Here is a 26255-nt window from a genome sequence, read left to right as displayed (position 1 = left end):
TTCTATGACATAATAAAAGTTACCCACCCCTTTAATTGGCTTTTGGCAGAGAGCTCAGAATAGATACTTAGATATTTTTGTAACAATTTAAGATAAGCAGGTCTGTTGGGAAAACCGAGACTCACAGTTTAAAGGGCAATTCACCTTCATTAGCAATACTGTAATAGCACATAAAAACCACAGAAATGTGTTCAAACCGGCCAAATTTTGTAAAATGAACACGGTAATTAGGGGCTCCACGTGGCAAATCTGAAAAATGTTGGGAGATATTCATTTAGCTCTGGTGGGGAGTGGGGCCGGGTGTGTGGTGACATGGGGGGATGTGGTTCTAAATTTAAATGTGCAGTATAGGACCTCTTGTAGAGCATGCTGTACTCCCAATGTGTTGAGCTAAAAGGTACATCCCTGGAGCTTATTTTAAAAAGCTGAGCAATTTTAGCCGCTAGTGGTGGGGGGTGCCTAAGATTGGTACCACCCGGTGTTGTTAAGTTTCATTCTCTTTAAACAGACATAGGCCAGGATGCAGTTAATTATAGTCTGATGTAAAATAAGCCTAAAACCCTTTTTTAAAGGCTCTTTACTATGGCATTTTCATTTGTAGCTGATAAATATGTTTCTAAAAAGGGAGATATTGTGGGGGATTTAGTTACACTTTATAATTGGTGGTACTTTTGCCTGGGGGTGTCTCTCAGAGGTAAGATAATCATTCTGTGCTAGATTGCTGCTGCTGCTGCTGTATATATATTTTACAAAGAGCCGAACAGAAATACTCTGGTTTCCCATGTTTTGCTTTTAAAGTCATCGAGTTACAGTTCACCTTGAATGCCCGGTGGGAAATACACTGCATCTCAGTACTGCAGAGCCCTTGCTAGGGTTGCCACTTTTTCTGGAAATAAATACCAGCCTTCCTATATATTTATCTGTTTTCCCTATTAATAACATTGGGATCAACCATCATTTTTACCGGCCAGGCCTGTGAAATACCGGTCTGGTGGCAACCCTAGCCCTAGTGTAGACTACATGGAGATATTTCTCTCCAGATTTTTGACAGGCCTTTTTCAACGTCTGTTGTTAGACACAAAATGAATAAATACCAGTTGAAGCAGAAGGACTTAGTAGAATATGTATGTAATAATGTTGTAAGTTGCAAAACACTAATGACTTTTTTTACAGGGAGCCCAACCCTGGTTTGGGCCCCAGGACATTGTTGGACTACAACTCCCTCATCCTCTTGATTATATGTTTAAGAATGCTGGAAGTTATAGTCCAGAAACATATGGGGACTGAATGGAGCCAAGGGGTATTTGCCCCTTAGAGAAATACTTGTCCACTTTGGCTTGCCATCTCTTCACTCACCACATCAGAGCCTTTATATTCACCACCCTAGTACCCCCTACTCGCCACCCTAGTATCACCTACTCAACACCCAATCCCCCCCAATTACCACCCTACTTCCCCCACTCACAACGCTAGCCCACCACCCTAGACCTCCCCCATTCGCCACCCTAGTCCTCCTCCACTTGCCATTCTAGTTCCCTACTCACCATCCAAGTCCCACATGGGCCATTCCCACTTACCCTTTCAGGAACTTAGAGTAAACCAGGACGAGCTTAGGGCAGCAAGGGCATCATGCCCTCATACTGTGGGAGGGCACCTCTTAGTCACACCCTAGGCATCTGCCTCTTCTGCCTAACCCAAGTTCTGTCCCTGTGTTGAGCACACACACAGGGTCGATCCTTCCTATTTTGCCGCCAAAGGCGTCCTTTGTTCTGCCGCCTGAGGCATTCACCTTTTCAGCTCTGGAGGGGGTCGGGGTCCACGTTGCTAGTGCCAAGACATCCCTGGTTTAAAATGTATGCTGGATATTTGTGAGTTAAAAAACTCTCCTGCATTAGGTGCCATTCACATCTGACATGGACAGAGGTGACCATCTGTGATTTTTGTGCGCACTGCGGTTAGGGTTGCCACCTGGCCCTCTATAGGCCAACCTTGTAATCATTACGCACTGCAAAGTTCCAGGCAAAGGAAGGGTAATTTTACTGGCCACTCACTGATCTGCACACGAGCATGTGTTTCACTTCCCTAAGGAACTCAAACTCCCAGAATCGCCCCAACTAAAATGCTGACATATTCAGTGGGAAAGGAGGCGATGCTTTTGCTTTTGGGTGCTGTCTTCTTCTGCTGGAAAAGGTGGTATAAAGGAAAGGTGATGCTCGTTAGATTTCATTGTTTAACTACACTTGTTCCCGTGTAATTATCACGTTACACGTGTTACCACATTCGCAGATCTGCAGGGATCCATTGGCACGTAGCACGGCAATTCTTCATTTTCAGTCACGTGCCCAGAGAACCTCATTATTCTCATTATTTTTGCACAATAGCCAGAAGGTGTAATTGTCTTTGGTGCTGCCACAATTACAAAATCTCAAGATAATCCCCATTTTCAGTACTACAATACGACAACTTCTTGACACCACATGTTGTCTCTGTATAGACTATGAGAACACTTCAGAGGTTGCTACTGCTTCAGCCATGCCCACATAATACAATTTTTACCAGCTTCTAACAAACATACAACCTCACCAGGGCAATATTTGTCAAACTCTGATTTTGTCCAGACCATGTCCCATTCTTCCCAGACAGTGTCGGACTGGAGGGTCCGAGACCCCCCGGGGCTTCTAACACAAGGGCCCGGCTTCCGCAGGCACAACCCCTCTCTAGGCCCTCCTGCCCCAGGCGCAATGCAACCCCCTCCCTCCGGGCCCCTTGCATGTACCTGTCTCTAGTTGCGGCCGTGATTGGGACCAGAGGACCAGATCAGGAGACAGCAGGGGCAAGTGAAGGCAGCAAACAGCTGTGTGTCTGGGTCGGCTGGGCCCATTGCTTTTTCACCCAACGCTATGCTCCGACCTCGTCCATACTGCAAAGCCTACTCTGGACCCCTGGTGCGCATACACAATTCCCTCACACGCTCGTACCCACCCCCACTAGTGCGTGCACCATTTACTAAGTGAGACCGGGCCAGGAGGACAGGAGTTTTGGGGGCAGCGACAGGGAGCTGGCCTGGGCCGGTGGGGCCCACAAGAGGCAGGGCCCACCGGGTTTTTTCCCAGTGTCCCGCCGGCCCAGTCTGACCCTGTTCCCAGATCACCTAGCAGAAGCAGGTTGACACAAACTGGACCCCAGTCATTAATTGCTGCTTAAAGGACCAGTAACATCAAAAAATTTAATTGTTTTAAAGTAATAAAAATACAATGCAGTGTTGCCCTGCACTGGTAAAACGGGTGTGTTTGCTTCAGAAACACTACTATTGTTTATATAAATAATCTGCTGTGTAGCAATGGGGGCAGCCATTTAAAGGAGAAAAGGCTCAGGTTACACAGCAGATAACAGATAAGCTCTGTACAACATAATGTTATTTATTATCCACTATTTAACCTGCACCATAAAGACTTTTTTAAATTTCCGCCATTGCTGCACAGCAGCTTGTTTATATGAACTATAGTAGTGTTTCTGAAGCAAACACATCAGTTTTACCAGTACATTATATTTTCATTACTTTACAACACTTTGTTGGGTTAGGGGGTAGGGTTTTTTTTAATAAGGGGGTTACTTCTCCTTTAAAGGTTCACCTTTAAGTTAACTTTTAGTATGTTATTGAATGGCCAGTTCTAAGCAACCTTTCAATTAGTCATTATTTTTTTTATAGTTTTTTCAACGATTTGCCTTTTTCTTTGCTACTTTTTATTACTCACTTTCTATTCAGGCCTCTTCTATTCATATCCAGTCTTATTCAAATCAGTGCATGGTTGCTAGGGTAACGTGGATCCTACAACCAGTTTGCTAAAACTTCAAACCGGAGAGCCGCTGAATAAAATGCTAATAACTCAAAAACCACAAATAATAAAAAATTAAAACCAAATGCAAATTGTCTCAGAATATCACCCCCTACATCATACTAAAGTTTAATTTAAAGGTGAACAACCCCTTTAACATTGTGCAAATAAAGCCTTACCCATATTTTCGCTACAAAGGGCCCTTAGTCATAGGCTAATTGCAATCAAGTAACAACCAATATTTAAATGAACCTTATCCAATCACAGAACACTTATAATACAAATTATAGAGGTTAAGGTTACTAAACATTACTAAGTATAATATACACATATATAGAAAAATCATTCACCCTTAGCTGAAGGTCTGGGGGGGTCCTGGCCCCACTGTGGGTGTCGCCTCCAAGGCCCACACACCTCCCCCCAGCTATATTCCCCAGCTGCAACACCCCTCCACCCCCCTACCTGTCGCCCAAACTCCCCTTGCGTACTAACTGCGTCTGTGTAGGTGCATCTCAGGTCATTTTGCCTGGTCATGTGGTTTCAGAAAGAGGCAGCACTTTAGGATGGAACTGCTTTCTGGCAGGCTGTTGTTTCTCCTACTCAATGTAACGGAATGTGTCGCAGTGGGACCTTGATTTTACTATTGAGTGTTGTTCTTAGATCTACCAGGCAGCTGTTATCTTGTGTTAGGGAGCTGTTATCTGGTTACCTTCCCATTGTTCTTTTGTTAGGCTGCTGGGGGGAAAGGGAGGGGTGATATCAGTCCAACTTGCAGTACAGCAGTAAAGCGTGTCCGAAGTTTATCAGAGCACAAGTCACATCACTGCAGGCAGCTGGGAAACTGACAAAATGTCTAGCCCCATGTCAGATTTCCAAATTAAATATAAAACAATCTATTTGCACTTTTGAGAAATGGATTTCAGTGCAGAATTCTGCTGGAGCAGCACTATTAACTGATGCATTGTGAAATAAATATGTTTACCCATGACAGTATCCCTTTAAATTATCCAAGGGACATTGTGTCCCTCGTTTTTCAAGTTTTATACACCCAGCTCCCCAGCCAAGGCTATGACTATGGATGACTTCCAAATAATAATAGTGCTAATATAAAAAGCACTTGCTTCCAAGGGCTGATTTTGCACCTTTTAAATTCCGGCACGAGTCACAGAGCGCAGCATTAGCTGCCACAAAGCAGCCCTGTCCTTACTACTTTCGGTGGGCTTTCTGACTTCAAGTATGTGTACCCGAAATAAGGGGAGCTCTGGTCAGACCAGTGAGGATAGCAATCACAATAATTCCAATGAAAATTTGTAATGAATGAAGATTGTAGAGTAGCTTTATAATTGGATTACATTTTATCATTCAAAATGTCATGTTTGGGTTTACGTCCCCTTTAAAGTGTACTTGTTTAGGTTGATCATCTTAAATTTTAAAATACATTAGCATTTTTTTACTGCTAAATGGAGCAACTCTATCTCAGAGCTGAAATGCCGGCGCCCCAAAGGTTAATTGGATATGCCGGCAGGATCTCCAATGAGACGCAGCTCAGCTCCCTCCTTCCCTGGGGATTGTAGAGCAGCTCTGACAGTTGTGGGGGTGCATTACCTCCATGTCTTCTAATTCAGTGCCGTTTTCTAAACCCCCCCCCCCCCCACAATCCAATTATCAGGTCCAATCAGCAAAGTGACATGGACCCAACGTTCCGAAACACCTGGAGAAGAAGTGCCTTCTATGGCCCAATGAGCAGGTTATGGCACAAAATAAGAGTTGGACCCTTGACAAATTTCCCCATCACAGAGGTGACTGAGGGCTCCAAGGTAATTTTTCATTAGTATCAAGGGGGCTGCTGTGCTGCCACTGAAATAAAGCAGCCTTCAGGTATCAATTCTGTGCTCATTCTTTCTATGGTTTTAGTTGCCCTCCTTCATTGCAACTCTATTGTAAAAAACACAGTTTTGTTTCCGATTATTGCTTGACCCTAGCCGGCATCTTAAAGGGGAACTGCCTTTCCTATAAATTTGCACCATGGCCGTAGTATTTATTGTATTTTTCTTACAGTGTTTAGAAGAGCGCTGTGTGATAAATGCCCACTTCATGTTGCCCATAGAATCAGCCGCTGCTCCATCTCAATTTACTGTAAGGTTATATCGAATATTATGCTGTGTTCTGCGCAGATGACTGATTTTCCCCGCTCCCTTGACCACGGAACATGGAAGCTGCTTGTGTCCTTGCGCCTTTTCAACGGGCTGCCTTTATAAGTATTCGCTGGGTGCTTTTTTTATTTTCTCAGCTTCACTAAGGCGTCAGGGGAAAAAAAGGAAGCGTTGTTGTGTGCGCCAAGGTCAAACTTTGATGGAACAATAAGCGTGCGGCAGCAGAGATAGGGTAATGAGTGGATGCCAGAGAGAGAGCAGCGTGAGGCCGGCACACAGCACAAAAATGCACCAATGTGCGTAAGCAGGAGACGCAGATGAATTGTCATTAGTGTCCCTGTGCCAGGGCTGCCAACCTTCTCTCTTATCACTTCTCTGCCCCGTGCGCCATTGGAATGAACAACCATGTTTTTTGTGGAATTTCATGATTTATAGTTCTTTTCCAAAGATGTTTTTTTCCGTCTGATTTTTATTTTTTTAATTTTTATATTGTATTTGAGATCTGTAGGAGTCATTTACTTTTTAGAAAGGTGGTGTGTGCAAAATTGTGCTGTTTTAGTCCTCTGCACACTGCCGTCCTCAATGGAGAATTGATTCCGAGAGTGAAGAGACCTTCAGCTTCCCCCAAGAGTACAATGCTGCTTGCTTTGGTAGCACTGTCATAACAAACAGGTGCTGGGCCCAGGGCCAGAACTAGGGGTAGGTAGTAGTGATGTGCGGACCGACCCGAAACCCGCGGGTTCGGGCCGACTTGTGCACAAAATCTTGGGGTCACGGACGGGTGCGGGTCGAGCTCTTCTCCTGCTCTCCCCACCCGCGACCTAGTACTGCCTGCTTCTGGTGCCGGAATTTATAGCCTTCCGCCTGCCCCCCGCCCTCCCCTTCTGTGACATCACTGCGGGGCGGACGATGGTCTATAAAAAGAGGGAAGGAGCTGGCCCGGGCCTCATGTGGTTTGGGAGGGGGTGGGTTAGGGTCGGGTGCAGGTCGAGAAATTCTCGACCCCGACATCACTAGCAGGTAGAACAGGCACGTGCTTAGGGCGCAAAGCTGGGGGGGCGCCAGGCATGTACCTTCTTTGCCTCCTACCCCCAGTCCGGTTCCCTCTCTCCCGCCGTCTATTTGAGTATGTGCGAGCATCCATTCACGCATGTGTCATGTCCCCTAACTGGCTCATCACTCAGGTGAACAAGTTACATAATGGAAGAAGAAGACATGGCCGCAAGGGGACCATGTCCTTGGCAGGTAGTGAGGATAGGGCTGGCCTGTGCACTCCCTGATGCTGCACTGTGCACCTATGCAGAGTCACTCAAGCAGAATTGCTCAGTGGATGACAGTGGCGTTACTAGGGGCAAAACTGAACCTGGACCCTTTCCCCCCCCCCCCCCTCTAGTTTGCCCCTAGATGTGATTCTGACGTGCCCTATTGGTGGCTGATGCACCTGCTGCTCCCTTGGTAGTTACGCCACTGGTAGATGTAAGGGGTGTGCTTTTGTACCCCTCAGTGCTCTTGCACGTCTTCCCAACATATGGCAAATTACCCCTTATATCTTTCATTTATGAACTGGCCTGCACCCATTAGCCTACCAAACACTTTAGGTACCACAAGTAACTGAAAACACTGACTTTCAACCCTGAGCAGATGCTGATCTTCTTTAAAGGAGAAGGAAAGGTCTTTTTACTTGGAGGTGCCAAATGTTAGGCACCCCCAAATGATTGCATGTAGTTAACTGAAACCTCGGGCCAGTGCTCCTTTCAGGAGAAAACTGCACCGGCCAGGGGTTCTTCCAACAAACACCACGAAACGATCGTCTTCTGGCTTCTTATTTTTTCTCGCGGCTGCACATGTGCAGTAGAACAGAAAACTGAACTTTATCGAAAATGCCGGCTATTGCTTTCTACTGCGCATGTGTCTGCCCCGGGAAATCTGAAGAAAGAAGAAGCCATAAGAGGATCGCAACGTGGTGCTCACTGGAATAACCCTGGGCCGGTGCAGTTTTCTGCTGATAGGAGCACCGGCCCGGGGATTCAGGTAAGTACATGTAATCACTTGGGTGTTCCTAACTTTTGGCACCCCCAAGTAAAAAGACATTTCCTTCTCCTTTTAAAAAAATATTAGCCCAGAGAACTTTCTTGGTCCTGGGCAGGCACAGACACAGTATTGATACATGGCTCCCAACTCTCACCCACCTTTAACATCCCCAACTGGGCCTGACCAGTTCTGTGCCCCTTAGTGTTCTTTTACCAGTCCCTGACCCTCTTGTTACTTTAAACTGAATTGTTGTTAGCAAGTTAGGGACACTAGCATACCTCTCAACTGTCCTGTTTTTAGAGGGACAGCCCCTCTTTTGACAGCTCAACCTGCAGTCCCTCATTTGTACTGGAAAGTTCAGTCTTTCTCTGCACTGAACAGCCAGAAAAAGAAACAAAGTTTCTAACTTAATTGGCTTTTGGCAGAGAGCCCAGTACAGTCACAACAGAAGACAAGATACATTTGTAACAATTCAAATGTATCTAGATAAGCAAATAAGTAATTGTAACAATATAAGGTAACAGGACCCAGGGGCGATCCTGGCCCCTCCGCCGCCAGTTGCTGCTGCCCCCCCCTCCCCCAGAAATTCACTCGTAAAGTACCAGGAGCAGCATTTTTGCTGCCCCTGGTACCTAGTGGGGCGCTGCCGCCTGAGGCGACAGCCTCAACTCGCCTCATTGGCGAAGCACCCCTGACAGGACCCTTGGGAAAAGTTAAAAAAAAAAAAAAATAAACTTTTATAACCTGCGAAATTTTGTAAAATGAACATGGTAATTAGGGGGCGTGTCCACAAAAATGGGAGTGGTCAAAAAATGTCGGCATGCTACGAGCTGCAACTTTTTTGTCCCTCTTTTTATTTCCAAAAAGGTTGGGAAGTATGCATTGGAAATTTGGGACGTTGGCATACGCACAAAAAAAATGCCCCATGTGCACTGTTATATGGGATAATGGGGCCAATAGTAATGCACCAGACACGCTGTTTCACTGTTCTGAAGGCAGAATCGCAGGCAAAAAGAATTGGTTGGATTTGGATCCTTTAGTCGAGAGAAAGAGAGATTTGGAGAAACATTTGCTGAAGCCTTTTGGGCACTGTCCATCATAGAAAAGAGGAAAATATTTGTCCAGGGAAAGTCACCATGGCAACATAACTCCCGGCTCCGTGTTTGTTTTAAGAATACATCATGGAGGTCCACAGGGGAAATAAAGCTTTTAATGTTGCGCATGTGGGGCAGAAGAACCTGGCACTCACCCGGGAGGCCATTTAACTGCTTCCCCGTCACACAGACTGGTATTCACTGGTGCTGCGGAGTGGAATGGCCCGGACGGGGTTAAATAGTTATTGGGTCATATTTCAGTGGAAAACTGTGATGTGGAAAGAGCAGCTCAGAGCTCTGATTCCTTGTATTTAATAGTGCCATGGTCTTTTAAAGGGCATGTAAACCCAGCAGTAACTCCTTCCCACAGCCCCCCCAGTTCCCAAAACTTATTGCAATTTATAGTTGCAATAAAATTCACCAATGAGAATTCTACTGATCAATAACTTCATTATAAATGCAAAAGAAGTGACCAATGAGAATGCTGATTCCCAGCACCATGTCAGGCATCTTGCTGTTATCTTACATATAGAGATAATTATGTCATTTATTTCTTCATTATATGAGCATGTGCATAACTTGATTATGACGTCACACGCATGTGCATAACGAGCAAGTTGTGGCATTCGCTCATTATGCATACGTGTGTGCCCCAACATGGCCTCTCACACTGGGAGCTCTCTCACGGTGCGGATGGCATAGTGCTGGGGGGGGGAATTTTTTTTTTTTAAAAAAAAAGGCTACTGTTACACCAAACGGAGTACTGGCTCTATTAGCCTGCACCTTTGGTCAGGGATACTATTTTTTGGCAGCAGGTGCCCTTTAAGGAGCAGTCAAATTGATGAGAGATGTACTCCCAAAACATTTCACGCGTAGTGCATTATGCACGTTTTTCTAAAACTTTTTGTAGGGTTAGTCCAGGCACTGGAATTCATCTAAATTGTAATTCTGCTGAAAAAGTCTGAATCCTGTACCGAATCCTGTATTCAGTACATCCCTACTACATAGTAACGAACACCTGTTTTGGGGTCCATGATTCAGGCCTAAATCAGGGTCATTTTGGGGGGGGGTTGCCGTATGCCTGACTAAATTAATTACAGGGGGCAATGCAATAAAGGCAATGTAAAGGCATGGACCGCTATTTGCTCCTTAAGGGCTTTTACACACGGGCGGTTTTTCCTGTGCTCCCCTGCGTTGCGCTTTCTTCCTCTCATCCGCAGGGGTGTGCAAGAGTAGATGCAGTCAATTATTGTGAAGGGGGCTATACTCACACAGATGCACCAAACGCAGGTGGGAGGCAGCATTTCACTTGCGTTCGGTGCATACATGCGTCTGGGTACAGCCCCCTTCACAATAATTGACTGTGTCTACTCCTGCGCTCCCCTGCGGCTCCCCTGTATGGGAGTGCAGGAAAAACCGCCTGTGTGTAAGTGTAAGTAACCCTAAAGTGAAAACTGTGCACTAGGGATTACCATTGTGACAGGTAAATGCAGTCTGCTGCATATAAGGGGTTAAGCTGTTACATTTCCACCCACAGTTAAAGAGTTAAAACATAATCCATAAAAAGAGGGGGTCTCAGCCCGCAGCTCATTGACGGGAGGAATTTCTAGGAAGCATGGTTATAACAGGCCGAATCCATATTATTCTGCCCACACTGTTCCACTGCGCAGGCATGGTATGGGCAAGTATATTTAACCAGCCCCCGGATTTGTGGCCAGGGCACAAAAGCTCGGGCCTAGGGTGGCATAAATTTATTGGCAGCATGCGCCCAGCTGCATTGATCGCTTGTTTATGGAGCGCTTAGTGCTAGGCGCATATGGCTCCTGTATGGAAAGGATACATGCGCGCGATCCTGCAGGAGGGAGGGGGCGCCCTAGGACGCTGGCCTCATACCTCCCAACATTTGGGAAATAGAAAGAGGGATAAAAAGATTTTCCAAGCAGAGCACAACACACCCATTTTTGTGGCCACACACGTTAATTACCATGTCCATTTTACAAAATTTGGCAGGTTATCAAAATTTGAACACATTTCTGTGGTTTTTATGTTATTACAGTTTTGCAAATGAAGGTGAATTGTCAGCTGCAAGTCACAGTTTCCCAAGAGACCTGCTTATATTAAATTGTTACAATTATTCCTTTGCTTATCTTAAATTGTTACGAATGGTTACAAAGTAACTAAGTGCATCTGCCACGTATCCTGGGCGCTCAAAGTTTTAGAAACGTTGTATCTTTCTCTGGCTGTTCAGTGCAGGAGATCAATGAGAAAGTCGGGACGTTTCAATAACAATCTTGGGCTGCGGGCGGAGCTGTCAAAATCGGGACTGTCCCGCGAATAACAAGACAGTTGGGAGGTATGCCCTCGGGTGAAATCCGCCTTGTATTTACCCCCTCCCTCGTTAAACAAACAGCATCTGTCATACATAATCATACAGTATATGCGAATACATCCATGTTCATCCACATGACTCATGTCACATGTTCTAGATTTACAGAGGTGTAATTATAGGCAAAGCGTAACTTCTGTACAGCTGGGCCGCTGGAGACTTAGGGTAGCTCTTAAACTGATCCAAAAGTGTAGTTCTGCAATATTAGCCATACTGACACATACCTTCCAGTTTTTGGGATGTGTCACTATCGCTGCAGGAGGAGTCTTCTGACACTTCTCTGCTCATTTCTATCAATGGCACAATAATGCCCTGTAATTGTATTTTTGCTATGATTATGATAATATAATCCAGCATCTCCTTCTCTCCTGCGAGTTTACAACCAAGAAATTCCCCTAGTTCCTAGGGCCGACGGCACTCATTTCTGATTGGCTGAACTCTTCTCAGTCGACAGGAGTGTCAGAGAACTGGAGGTGCTTTTTGGTTGTCGCCCAGCAGGGGACGAAGTGATGTTGGATTGCTGAATTGTTTGCACCCCTCTATTTTATCTGTCCAACAGATAGGGACGCAGAGCCTTTGTATTATATAGTATAGGGCCATCTGCTAAGCTGGAACCTCCCTTTTTCTTCTGAAAGGAAAGAGTCTGTGTTTATTCTCAGCCTCATGTACTGAAGGCTAATAGGTCAGCTATGAGCATTGCCAGCCTGCATTAAGGCTATTGTAAGCCACTGATTGGCCACAAAGGATAAAAACATGAAATCTCTTTACTAAACATGAGTATTCAGGCACGTTCAGCTCCTGCTCCGAAAATACATACTCTGCGACCCCAGGGACTGTACACCAAGCAAAATATTTACCAAGTATAGTAAGGAAATGATGCCAGGGAATGTTTAACTGTCAGGCACTGCAAAGCTCTGTGCTTTATGGCTCTCTGGTGAGCAAGTGATATTATTGTTCCCTGTCTCAGTCTGTCCTTTCACCCATTCACCCCCAGGATTCGCCCGATTAGTGCCCATCTGTTACTTGCAGCAAATTTCTATGTAATTGTGCATGCATAGGCTACTGGGAGTTCCTTTATGTGCATTAAAAGGAGTGGTTCCCTTTAAGTTAGCTTTTAGTATGCTAATTCTAAAGGTGGCCATACACGAGCCGATAAAAGCTGCCGACAGACTAAGTCAGCAGTTTATTGGCCCGTTTATGGGGCCCCCGACGGGCTTCCCCGATCGAGATCTGGCCGAAAGTCGGCCAGATCTCGATCGGATGGGATTAAAAATCCCGTCGGATCGCGGGCGCATCTGTTCGTTGATGCGGTCCCGCGATCCGACCGCCCGTTTTCGAATGCTAGGATCCAATCGTTGGGCCCTAGGGCCCACGATCGGATCTGCCCGATATTGCCCACCTCAAGGTGGGCATATCGGAGGGAGATGAGCTCGTTTGGCGACATCGCCAAACGAGCGGATCTATCCATGTATGGCCACCTTAAGCAACTTTTCAATTGGTCTTCATTTTTTCTTTATTATAATTTTCAAATGATTTGCCTTCTTTCCAGCTTTTAAATGGGGGTCACTGACTCCATCTTAAAAAAACAAACACTCTCTAAGGCTACAAATATATTGTTATCACTACTTTTCTTACTCATTCATATTCCAGTCTCTCACTCAAATCAGTGCATGGTTGCTAGGGTAATATGGACCCTAGCAACTAGATTGCCGAAATTGCTGGAGAGCTGCTGACTAAAAAGCTAAATAACTCCAACACCACAAATAATTGCAAATTATCTCAGAATATCACTTCCTTTAAAGGAGTTGATCACCTTTGAGATAACTTTTGGTTATGAGTTTGAGATAACTGTTTTTGTATGATGCAGAGGGTGACAATTTACAATTTGTTTTCATTTTTATTATTGAAGGTTTTTGAGTTATTTAGGTTTTTATTCAGCAGCTTTCCAGTTTGCAATTTCAGTAATCTGGTTGCTAGGGTCCACATTTTCATAGCAACCATGCACTGATTTGAACAAGAGACTGGAATATGAATAGGAGAGGCCTGAATAGAAGGATCAGTAATAAAAAGTAACAACTAAGATATAACGAATCCTTATTGGAGGCAAAACAATCCTGTTGGGTTTAATTAATGTTTAAATTATTTTTTAGTAGACTTAAGGTATGGAGACCCAAATTATGGAAATACTCTGCATCAGAAAAACCCCAGGTCTAGGGTTGCCACCCGGCCGGTATTTTACCGGCCTAGCCGGTAAAACACCTGCCAAGGCCGGGGCCGGTATTACAAATTTACCGGCAATGTAGCTGCCGGTAAATTTGTAATACCCTTAAAAAGACCCCCTCGGCCAGCCCCCAATCCCCTTTAAACTTACCTTGTCCATCGGTTCTTCTCCTGCTCGCGCCGTGGCCCCGCCCTTTACACCATAACCCCCTTTGAAGTCACGCCACGCCCCCTTTTTGTACCCGCCCCCACTAGCCGGAATTTTTTGGGGGAAAAGGTGGCAACCCTACCCAGGTCCCAAGCATTCTGGGTATCAGGTCCCATATCTGTGTTTGATTTCTTTCATTGTGAAAAGTCCCTCAGATAGGGCCAATATGTGTTTTGAGCAATATATAACCTTTCAACCTAACTGTCGGCGTTTCTCTGACTTCTCTGCAGTGTTTGGGCCTCTGTAGCTGAAGGGGTTATGTCAGGTTATGGATGAGATGCAGTCCCATTTGGCTTGCTAAGCATATTTGCCATCAGCGATGCTGTGAGCGAGGCCGGCCTGGAGAAGGAGGAGGACGTGTTATTAAGACAGTGCTGACATGGAGACTAAATGTGACAGTGGTTCCCACTTCTCAGGAGAAAAGGTGTTCTGGGAATATTCTCTTTTCCATGGGGGGCATTGATACCCTGGGAGAGAGAAATAGGGCACATATCCACAGTCGCTTTGTTGGGTGCCTGTGTGCAGGAATATCTATAAATAATTACCAAGAGAGTATTCATTATTCAGTAGGGTTGAAAGCATCAATTTGTTTATTGCCCAATGCTGACATAAGGCATTATCTGTATATTAGACACTTTTTGTATAACAATGTTTGTATCTTATGGTTGGCAGTAGAGACTTAAGGTGGCCATAGACACACAGATCCTATTGTACAAATCGAGGATTCGACATCTTTCGTCCGGCGGAGATCGGTCGTTTGGTCGATCGGTCAGGGTTGATTTTGACCCGACCGATCCCGCCGGAGGCCATTGCGAATCGTAGTCGGATCGTTTGGCCATACGGCCAAACAATCAGATTAACCCCGATATAGGCATGCTCGTTAATGGCATATCGGGGAACGATCCGCTCGTTTGGCGATGTTGCCAAACAAGCGGATCTTTGCGTCTATGGCCACCTCTACACGGGTCTGTTTATTAACATGCCATTGCCGCACCAAAGGAAAGTGACATTGCGTTGACCCGAAGTGTCGTAACACTGATCGATTTTTACATTGGGAAGCATAGATTTTCTGATTTTACACTGGGAATAGCCTCTTGTAGTCCACCCCACTGCATCGGATCAGGTACCTCCTCCTGAACCTCTCCAGTGATTGGAACCTATTCAGATGCAGCTGGCGGCACATTGCCCCTGATATTCTGCTACTCTAGGCCCGAGCCTTTGGGGCTTCCTCACAAATCCAGGCCTGCCAGCTAGTAAAATAAATGACATGGCCTGTTCTGCTCCCACGCAGTAGGCAAAGTGTAAACGATTGGCCTTTTATTTTTGCACTTTGCCCAATGCATAGGCCATTGTGCAAATATCTGCAGACCTCTCACTCCATTGTAAAGTGCAGAGACCTGCAGTTTTCTTCACTAATACAGCACTGACAATGTTAGTCGGTTAGTAAGTGGCACATAGGCGGGCAGAGAGCAGACCCCTGGGTGCAAGTGCTTCCTACATAAGCACTAATGGGTGCACATTTGTGCCCCTTAGTGATCTTGCACCCAGGAGTTAAGTAAATGACCCCTACTGTGTTTACACCTTGCAACAAGGAGTTCTGCATCTTTTCATATTTGGAATCCATTCAACGTAGTTGTCTGTGCCATCCCAGATTTGTAGTAGGCTAATGCACAGGGCACTGGGAGGAGAAGGACCCTGAAAACTACGAAATAATAATGGGGCTTGATCATTTTAGCTGGAAGCCTTTTTTGTCTGTGTAGTAAGAGAAGGGGAGAGGTAGTAGCCCAATGTTTTTGTATTAGGAGGAGGAGAGAGTTAGGTGCCTAAGGTATGTGTATTTGAAGGAAGAGAGATTAGATGCTTAATGTTTGCGTAGTAGGAGGAGGGCACCGATTTATGTTTAGAAGAATGGGGGAGATCACAGTCTAATATCTACTTATTAGGGAGGGTAGTGGTAAGTGCAGTTGCTCTGATGTCTGTGTATTGGGAAATGGGAATAGTGGGTACCCGGACGTCTGTATATATATATATATATATATATATATATATATATATATATATATATATATATATATATATATATATACCCCGAGGAGGGCAGAGGTAGTTGACGTTATGCCAGTGTATAGGTGTATAGGAGAAGGAGAGAGAAGTAGGTTACATGATGTCTGTACATTAGAAGGAGAGGAGTGTACATGTGGTGTGAGTACAAGTAAGAGAGGGGAGAAGTACTGTTTATATCCAGCTGTCCCTCATCTGTATGTATGTCCTAGTGTGTGAGAGATACATACGTGAGCCGCACTGAGGTCCTGCTGCCTTCAGATCTTGGTGCCTGGCTTTGAGTTCGGAGGAAAGAGATGCTGGTTTCCTAGCAACAGCTGCTGGGAGCCCATCTTCATCAAGGGAGGCTCCACAGTCACAGACCCTCCATAGCAACATCAGATAAGATGCTGGGGCTTAAGGAATGTCAGCCAGCGTCTCTTTCCATCAGAAAGATAAAAGTGCCTCCAAATATCTGCTCTCATGTTTTTCTTCTTGTTTTGCTCAGCAAGCTCCGAAGACAAGTCTAGACAGTGCCCTTACACTAAGGTTTTAGTAATGGCAGATTTACATTCTATCAAATAAAAAAACGGCATTCACCCCTGTGCTCCCTGCTCAAATCTGATTGGCTCTTGTGGCCTTTCAGCCGTATTACCACTAGGGTCCCTGTAAGGCCAAGTCCCCCAACACTTGTATGAACAAAAACTAATTTCGTATAACATCTTGTTTGTATAAAAGTATTAGAGGTGTGAAATGCGTTAAGTTGCAGCCTTGCAGTTGGTGATGATCTATGATCGCTGCGAGTTGCAGTTCATCATCTGTGCCTGTGTCGGCTCTAGTGTCAGGTTTAAAAAGCGCACATGCAATACAGCGTTTTACGGTTCAGTTCATCTAGCAAGATCCAGGTTATGGCTCTGGGGGAAAGGAGAGCTAAACTTGGACTGGCAATTGATAGGACTATCATTCCCATTATTCACAACCATCCCACGTGTGACAACAATGGAAATTATACCCAAGGGCACCATGTCCCATTTTGGTTTACTCCGCCTCACCTGTTTTACCTGTTCACCTTTTCAGACCCAGGAGTAGGGAGAGGGAGATCGCTCTCCAGCGCCAAACTAATATTATATAATAAAAGGGCCAAACTAATATTATATATATATATATATATATCTATATATATATCTATATATATATCTATATCTATATATCTATATATATATATATATCTATATCTATCTATATATATCTATATATATATATATATATATATATATATATATATATATATATATATATATATATATATATATATATATATATATATATATATATATATATATTGCAAAGGAACTTATTTTGCTTTGCATGGCTTCCAGCATGAAAGGCCCATTTTTTTAATTAAGCCTGAAGCTACAGCTCCATCTGTTTATATACCAGTGAAGAGAAAGGTGGCTATACACAGTCCAATAAATCACCTGTTTTACCTGTTCACCTTTTCAGACCCAGGAGTAGGGAGAGGGAGATCGCTCTCCAGCGCCAAACTAATATTATATAATAAAAGGGCCAAACTAATATTATATATATATATATATATCTATATATATATCTATATCTATATATCTATATATATATATATATCTATATCTATCTATATATATCTATATATCTATATATATATATATATATATATATATATATATATATATATATATATATTGCAAAGGAACTTATTTTGCTTTGCATGGCTTCCAGCATGAAAGGCCCATTTTTTTAATTAAGCCTGAAGCTACAGCTCCATCTGTTTATATACCAGTGAAGAGAAAGGTGGCTATACACAGTCCAATAAATCACCTGTTTTACCTGTTCACCTTTTCAGACCCAGGAGTAGGGAGAGGGAGATCGCTCTCCAGCGCCAAACTAATATTATATAATAAAAGGGCCAAACTAATATTATATATATATATATATATCTATATATATATCTATATATATATCTATATCTATATATCTATATATATATATATATATCTATATCTATCTATATATATCTATATATCTATATATATATATATATATATATATATATATATATATATATATATATATATATATATATATATATATATATATTGCAAAGGAACTTATTTTGCTTTGCATGGCTTCCAGCATGAAAGGCCCATTTTTTTAATTAAGCCTGAAGCTACAGCTCCATCTGTTTATATACCAGTGAAGAGAAAGGTGGCTATACACAGTCCAATAAATCATGGGGACTTGCTGATGGGCCTGCCAGTAGGGCTACCACCTGGCCGGTATTTTACTGGCCTGGCTGGTAAAAATGATAGTTGATCTCAATGTTATCAATAGGGAAAAAAGATAAATATATAGGAAGGCCGGAATTTTTTTCTAGAAAAGGTGGCAACCCTACCTGCCAGACCAACATTTAGCCAAAAATCAGGCATACATCAATCTGTCGGTTTAGAAAGAGCGTCCTTTATTGAATTCAGTTTTGCACGCACAATTACGGTATCGGAAGTAAATGAGAACTATTGTTTATTGTTCTGCAGAAAAGGAAGCTACTCATGGTTTCCTATAGTAAGGCTATTCTAAAACACAGCAGGCTGTTGATCTGTGTTTTTATCTGAGAAGCAGATAACCCTGCCTGATAAGAAATGAGCCTGAGATGTAACTGTTACCTGCTGAAGGTTTGACCCCCATGATTGTTAACACCCACTCACACATTCCTTGGCATACTGTCCAATCGGGCCCATGCTTTTACATAAGGAATCTCATTATTGAGGGGCACTGCAGTCATCAGGAACGTGACACCCACCAGAATAGGAAAATGATTTTGCCATTGCACCTCAGCCAGCAGAGCTCTAGTAGGGTTAAAACTGTGGTCCAGAGTGTAGTAAGTATGAGCTCCGACTGCTCCCAGCGTGAGATCTATTCTGTCCCCGTGGGGATTCTGTAATTCTGCCGCTTAGATGCACAATTTCTTTGAAAAGGCAGGGGATGGCTCGTGTTCAGCATGTAGAAGGTCTGCTGTACTGCCTGTTACCTGCAGGAGGCCGTTTTGTAGGTGACATTAGCTTACACATTTTTATCTTTTGTCTTCATAATTCTTAGTGTAAAACAGCTTCACTGCTAAACCATGAGCAAGCTCTGCTCTGGAGAGGATTCTGGGAGATGTAGCTATACAAGTTCAAGTACTGTATGTATTGCTCCGTTAAACATTGCAGATAAGTTTGGAATGATGGCATACTCCTTTAAGGTTACACACATTGTACAGATACAAATTAATCTCTGCAAGATTGTATATACATGCTGGCTGAATGTTTGATTCCCTGTTTGTAAGATGCCACCATAAATAAGGTGCTCACCTTGCTTCATGTCAGAAACACCCCTACTGGGATGAACTGCAAGTATAGAAGGTTGAGATGGTGCCTATAGTAACAGTGGCATAATAGTCTCTGGGAAGGGAGTGTGACTGACTGTGGGATAGCAGGTATAGTAGGGAGAGATGGTGTCTATAGTAACAGTGGATAATAGTCTCTGGGAAGGGAGTGTGACTGTGGGATAGCAGGTATAGTAGGGAGAGATTGTGCCTATAGTAACAGTGGATAATAGTCTCTGGGAAGGGAGTGTGACTGTGGGATAGCAGGTATAGTAGGGAGAGATGGTGCCTATAGTAACAGTGGGATAATAGTCTCTGGGAAGGGAGTGTGACTGTGGGATAGCAGGTATAGTAGGGAGAGATGGTGCCTATAGTAACAGTGGAGATAATAGTCTCTGGGAAGGGAGTGTGACTGTGGGATAGCAGGTATAGTAGGGAGAGATGGTGCCTATAGTAACAGTGGATAATAGTCTCTGGGAAGGGAGTGTGGCTGTGGGATAGCAGGTATAGTAGGGAGAAATGGTGCCTATAGTTACAGTGGGATAATAGTCTCTGGGAAGGGAGTGTGACTACGGGATAGCAGGTATAGTAGGGAGAGATGGTGCCTATAGTAACAGTGGATAATAGTCTCTGGGAAGGGAGTGTGACGGTGGGATAGCAGGTATAGTAGGGAGAGATGGTGCCTATAGTAACAGTGGGATAATAGTCTCTGGGAAGGGAGTGTGACTGTGTGATAGCAGGTATAGTAGGGAGAGATGGTGCCTATAGTAACAGTGGATAATAGTCTCTGGGAAGGGAGTGTGACTGTGGGATAGCAGGTATAGTAGGGAGAGATGGTGCCTATAGTAACAGTGGGATAATAGTCTCTGGGAAGGGAGTGTGACTGTGGGATAGCAGGTATAGTAGGGAGAGATGGTGCCTATAGTAACAGTGGATAATAGTCTCTGGGAAGGGAGTGTGACTGTGGGATAGCAGGTATAGTAGGGAGAGATGGTGCCTATAGTAACAGTGGGATAATATCTCTGAGACTATGAGATAGCACTGCATGTATTGGTAAAAATGTTCTGCTGGGTATGATGTACAGATGAGTAAGTGGCATTTACACATCACAGATGCACCAGAATACCTATATTTAAAAAAATAAAATGGCAGCTGAGTTGCTCAGCATTAGGCAGAGCTGTTTCCCCTGTGTCGGAATGTGTTTTGCTGATGTGTAATTGTTGGAGGTCACGCACTGCTCATGCACTTAACACACAGGAGGCTGCATTCATGTATTTTTAATAAACAATTTCCTACCCACAATCCTATGCACTTATATACCGTACCACACAGTACATTCAGAGCTTGCTTGGGTTGCCATGGTGACCCCACCCCACACACTCTCCCCCTCATGTATTGGAGTGGATTTAGCTCAGCTTGATCTTCCTCTCTATAGAAAGCAAAACATTATTTTGTTTTGGGTTCATTGTATCAGGTTTTTCTAATATAACGGAGATGCAGAAAATAAACCAAAAATGGATAGATTCACCTTTATTCAAATACATTTCATGTCCCCTTTGCAAAGTGATGGCTTCATTTTCAATTATCCATTTGGTTGCTAGGGTGACCCCCCCCCCCCCAAAAAAGTGTTAGGCTAGAAAAAGCCAGATTTGAGAAGACTATTCCGCAAACCATAGAAAATAACTAATAAAGACCAAAAAAAAGTTGCTTAGTATAGGTTCAGCAGTTCATGAAGAGGTGAACTGGTCGCTTATGTATTCCACCCCTTTTAGAAGGGAATGGGTGAACTCATCCGGGCAGCTGTTCCACGCTCTGTCGTTTCTATTACCATTCCACTCTCCCTTTTTCTGGTGTTTACTCGCTGTATCCTGAGCCGAGCATCCCATGTGTCAGGAAGCTGACAGATTCAGTAATATACTAATTTGCCTTGTTAATTGCCAGCAGAAGAGAAGAGAGCATGCTCCCTCGCTCGGCTAGTGGGAGGATAATTACAAAGTGCCTGAGCATTCCGCATATATTGTTATGCTCGCCATGGCTATAAATCATTTGTAATGAACAACTGTCAGAAATATGATAAGGTGACAACCGGTTCAAATGAATCCCAATGACAGGCATTATGTATTTTGATGGCAAACATAGCCTTGTTATTGTGGCCCTTGAAATGAAACGGACTCTTTTATCTCATGATAAATTCCCTGGAGAACAGCAGTTTCTCTTATTGATTTCTGCTGACTTATCGGAGGGGTATTCCCAACGGTGTGCACAGCAGAACCATGAAATGAATTTCCATTGCACCATTACCGTTACATATATTGTGAGTAGCTTTGATATATAACATGAGGCTCGTCATGAATAATGAAATGAACTAGCACTTATTTTATTTAAAGGAGAACTAAACCCAATTACAGAGCATAGGGCCCCTGGAGAGGACCTCCATGCCCACCTGCCAAATCCACTCCCCTGAGAAAAGTTCTGCACCACTTTACCTGTCCTACGTAGACAGATTTGCACATTGGGGTCACAAGAAAATTTACTTCCGCTTCCTGGTACAGGGGAGCCGGGCTGTTTTTAGGAGCCTTATGGTTTGTTAATGGTTTTAGCTCCCCTTTAAGCGGTGCTGTATTCTGATTTGGTGCTGCCCTAGGCAGCGGACCTCTTCACGTCCATCGGTACATGTACACTGACATCGCCAGAAGTGACGTCACAAGATAACTTGTATGGTTGTGATGTCACTTCTGCCTGTGACCTGCACCTGATACCCCCCAGATTTTATGGTAATATATCTGGCACGGGGAAGAGTTATTCTCAAGGCAGCTGACCTACGATGCTTCAAACAGGGTCCACCATTCTAACCCCCTGGTGCACCTGGGGTGGCCTTTTTTCTTGCTGGGTCAGGCCAGATATGGGTCAGAGGTGGGTGGTTTATGGTTGGGTGTGGGTTGACAGAAAGTCGACCTGCACATCAGTACTGTGTAGCCATGGCTGGGTTGTAATAGGGAAATAGGACACACGGCTCCTCGTAAATAACACATACACATTGTAGAATACCATGGTTTTACTTCTTACACCAGGAGATAAACAAGGGCCAAATATCTCTCATAAAGTAGGAGATTTGTTCAGTGGTCAGCAGACAGTGATGATCCATGTTTAAGAAATTGCCCCTGGAACAACCCCGTCTTTTTTTTTGGTTGTCACTCATTCTGCAGGATGATAATTTGAATAACTTAATAATGACTACGAAGATTGCCATTCTTGATAGAAAGCCCCCTGGCCCATGGGAACTGTAAACACGATGAGTAACTCAATCAATCATCACCTCCCTAGATCCGCGATTCCATAATCTGACTACCCTTATAGTAATTGCATTTGATAGTCCACAAAAGCAATCTCTGGGTCATCAGCCTCCTCTCTGATTTCTGTAAGGCCATTCAGAAAACATAAGTGCTTTTATAGGCCTTTTTGAAGTACAGGTAAGGGATCCGTTATCCGGAAACCCATTATCCAGAATACTCCAAATTACAGAATGGCCGTCTCCCATAGACATTTTATCCAAATAATCCATAATTTTAAAAATTATTTCCTTTTTCATGGTAATAAAAAAAAAGTAGCTTGTAGCTGTTCCCAAATAAGATATAATTAATCCTTACTGGAAGCACAACCAGCCTATTGAGTTTATTTAATGTTTACAAGATTTTCCAAATTAGGGAAAGATCCATTATCTGGAAAACCCCAGCATGATGACAATATATTGCAGGGTAATAGATTTTAATGGCCATGCACCCACCTGTGATATAAGAGAAATTAATTGGAGGTGGAGTATATTTATATTCAATATATATTGCATAATAAAAGAAAACATAATTTGAAGCAATATTCCACTATACGTTCATTATACATTCTCAGTCTTAAGGTTATTATTTAAATATAATAGCTATTGAGATAAATGAAGCAGGAGTTAGCTCTCCTCAAGCCAAGACTCCAGTTCCCACAATATCTTGCATGTTCTGTAATTAATAGACCCATGAAGAAGCATGAAAGGCATTGGATTCTTGGCGTAATAGATCTTGCCCGATGAATCTAATTGCTTTCTATGAGGAGGTGAGCAGAAACCTAGACTCTGGGATAGCAGTGGATGTGATTGACTTAGATTTTGCAAAAGCATGGGATACAGTACCACACAGAAGGTTACTGATTAAAGGGATCCTGTCATCGGGAAAACATGTTTTTTTCAAAACGCACCAGTTAATAGTGCTACTCCAGCAGAATTCTGCACTGAAAACAGATTTTTTTATACTCAGTTTTGAAATCTAACATGGGGCTAGACATTTTGTCAATTTCCCAGCTGCCCCTGGTCATGTGACTTGTGCCTGCACTTTAGGAGAGAAATGCTTTCTGGCAGGCTGCTGTTTTTCCTTCTCAATGTAACTGAAGGAGTCTCAGTGGGACATGGGTTTTTAACATTTTTACATGTTGTTCTTAGATCTACCAGGCAGCTGTTATCTTGTGTTAGGGAGCTGTTATCTGGTTACCTTCCCATTGTTTTTTTTGTTTGGCTGCTGGGGGGAAAAGGGAGGGGGGTGATATCACTCCAACTTGCAGTACAGCAGTAAAGAGTGATTGAAGTTTATCAGAGCACAAGACACATGACTTGGGGCAGCTGGGAAATTGACAACATGTCTAGCCCCATGTCAGATTTCAAAATTGAATATAAAAAAATCTGTTTGCTCTTTTGAGAAATGGATTTCAGTGCAGAATTCTGCTGGAGCAGCACTATTAACTGATTCATTTTGAAAACATTTTTTTCCCCATGACAGTATCCCTTTAAATTAACTCCAAATAGAGCACAGAGTCCTGCAGTCATTTGCAGAAGACTGAACGCAGCATGCAAAGTGCAAAAAGATGGCTGATACATTAGAGGACATTATTGACATATAGCGGGGAATCTTTTCTTAAACCTAAAGGGCCACTTCTTTAGATTTGAGGAACTAAACTTTGATGTCATTTGATGTTATGTTCGATTAATGACTTTCACATTGGTTTTGATAACTTTTTGAACAAAAATAATGAAGACCAATTGAAAATTTGCTTAGAATTGGCCATTTTATAACATACTTAAAGTTAACTTAAAGCTTAACCACCCCTTTAACTGTCCCTATGCGGCATTTTTAAAAGTGGGAGAGTTTTGGTTGTTCGGGGGCATGTCTGAGTGTAGCCAGAGAACATGCGGGCACAACATGAAGTTCCCTCATTTTCAAGTAGGAAATGGTGCGAGCCATATGTGACAGACTATGGCCAGACTCCTTCTGAATTCCTGATGGCTGAGAAGGAAAGAGCTGGTGAACAGATTGCCGATACGCTCTGTGCTGCAGTGTTGGAGACGAGAGACATGTCTCCGATTCAGTTAAGTCATTGAGATGCATGTAACCAGTGAGCCATAACTAACCGTGTGCTGACTGACTTACTCTGCGTGTGTCCCAGACACAGAGACATGATAAAAACGTGTTCTTTCCTCTTTTTATTCATCCATATTTCTTCATAATCAGTGGGCTTTGTTCTGTCGGAGAATAAAAGGTAAATCTCTCCAGCTACCCCCTGTTGCCATCACAGCAGTGTGGGAGCTGAAACAAAAAAGAAGTGATTTCTTCTAAGACGGCAAATAAAACCCACGGCATTAAGCTAAGAACAGTGTGTGATTTAAATAGCAGTATTTACAACAGAGGCTGATAATGTACAGGGGTTCTTCTGGCATAGTATTTTTTTTGTATTTAACAGCTGAAGGGACACAGGTTGCGCAAAGGGTAATTTACATAGACCTTGTTCCCTCTTCTTACTAATGCCATATCGATGGCGCTAACTTAGTATTTCTGAATGTTGCACACGTTAGGGGCTGGAAGATGGACACGTATGTGAATCTCCCCACCCGCCTTTTCATGAAATACATGTAAAATAATTTAATCATACGCAGGCAAATAGGACTGATTTTGAAGCCGTAACACAAGATTTTGCATCGAAATCCGTCGCATCTGCCTGCAATCAATCGAAGGTAATGGTTCCGGTGCAGGACAAACAGCAGCAGAGGAGCAGCCGGGGAGTAGATTCTCGTCCTGTATTTCTCTGCAGGCCACGATCCGTATGGTGTGACCCTATCTGAAAATTGTAGCTTGCCATCCAAACGTTAAAGGGGTGGTTCACCTTTAAGTTTACTTTTAGTATGTTAAGAATGGCCAATTCTAAGCAACGTCTCAATTGGTCTTTATTATTATAGTTTTTGAATCATTTGCCGTCTTCTTCTGATGCTTTCCAGCAGGATCACTGATCCTATCTAAAAACAAATGCTCTTGTAAGGCTACAAATGTATTGTTATTGCTACTTATTATTACTCATCGTTTTATTCAGAACTTCTCTTTGTCATATTCCAGTCTCTTATTCAAATCAATGCATGGTTGCTAGGGTAATTTGGACCCTAACAACCAGATTGCTGAAACTGCAAACTGGAGAGCTGCTGAATAAAAAAGCTAAAGAACTCAAAAACAAATAATCAAAAAAATAAAACCAGAGTATCACTCTCTACATCATACTAAAAGTTAATTTAAAGGGGTGGTTAACTTTTAGTATGTTATAGAATGGCCAGTTCTAAGTAACGTTTCAGTTGGACCTTATTATTTATTTTCTATAGTTTTTTAAATATTTGTCTTTGGACTTTTTCCAGCTTTCAAATGGGGTTCACTGACCCCATCTAAAAACAAATGTTCTGTAAGGCTATAAATGTATTGTTATTGCTACTACTGTTGTTACTCATCTTTCTATTCAGGCCTCTCCTATTCATATTCCACTTTCCTATTCAAATCAGTGCATGGTTGCTAGGGGAATTTGGACCCTAGCTAAATAAC

At 43.2% G+C, this 26255-nt stretch overlaps 1 protein-coding gene across 4 annotated transcripts in view; it reads left to right on the top strand.

The window, feature by feature from the left end:
- The window catches only part of caskin1.L (CASK interacting protein 1 L homeolog), a 151467-nt gene that overhangs the window by 55749 nt on the left and 69463 nt on the right, over positions 1-26255 (top strand). The gene's annotated exons all lie outside the window — the stretch shown is intronic.

The sequence above is a fragment of the Xenopus laevis genome, chromosome 9_10L (assembly GCF_017654675.1).
Source record: "Xenopus laevis strain J_2021 chromosome 9_10L, Xenopus_laevis_v10.1, whole genome shotgun sequence".
Lineage (NCBI taxonomy): Eukaryota > Metazoa > Chordata > Amphibia > Anura > Pipidae > Xenopus > Xenopus laevis.
Note: the sequence above shows the minus strand (reverse complement) of the source record. Positions and strands in the feature narration are given on the sequence as shown.